The sequence below is a fragment of the Haliaeetus leucocephalus genome, unplaced genomic scaffold, assembly GCF_000737465.1.
Source record: "Haliaeetus leucocephalus isolate CR32 unplaced genomic scaffold, Haliaeetus_leucocephalus-4.0 Scaffold164, whole genome shotgun sequence".
NCBI lineage: Eukaryota > Metazoa > Chordata > Aves > Accipitriformes > Accipitridae > Haliaeetus > Haliaeetus leucocephalus.
This window is the reverse complement of record NW_010972600.1, coordinates 829,766-830,127: the sequence shown is the minus strand read 5'-3', so window position 1 is coordinate 830,127 and position 362 is coordinate 829,766. Positions and strand designations below refer to the sequence as shown.

At 79.0% G+C, this 362-nt stretch overlaps 1 protein-coding gene across 1 annotated transcript in view; it reads left to right on the top strand.

The window, feature by feature from the left end:
* LOC104829164 (chromosome unknown open reading frame, human C19orf26) overlaps positions 1-362 on the top strand; it is an 8,189-nt gene that overhangs the window by 664 nt on the left and 7,163 nt on the right. The gene's annotated exons all lie outside the window — the stretch shown is intronic.

Below are 362 nucleotides of genomic sequence, written 5' to 3'. Positions count from 1 at the left end.
CAGGGCGGGACGGCGGCAGGACTACAACTCCCAGCGTGCCCCGCGCACACGCCACTGCGCAGCCCCTGGGGCGCCGGCCGCCGGCCGGAAGCAACGCCACGGTGGGGGCGGGACCGCAGGGGCGCATGGGAGTTGTAGTTCCCGCGGCCCGCCCGCTGTCTGTCCCGCTGATCGGTGCGGGGAGGGGGGGGACAACACACACACACGGACGGGACGGGACCCCGCAGAGCCCCGGGCCCCCCCACCCCGCTCCGCGCCCGGGCGCCGCTGCGGGGCGATGGGGCCCGAGGGACAGCCCCCTCCTCCTCCTCCTCCTCCGCAGCCTCCCCCCAGCTCCGGCCGTGCCCCGCCGGCTCGGGGGG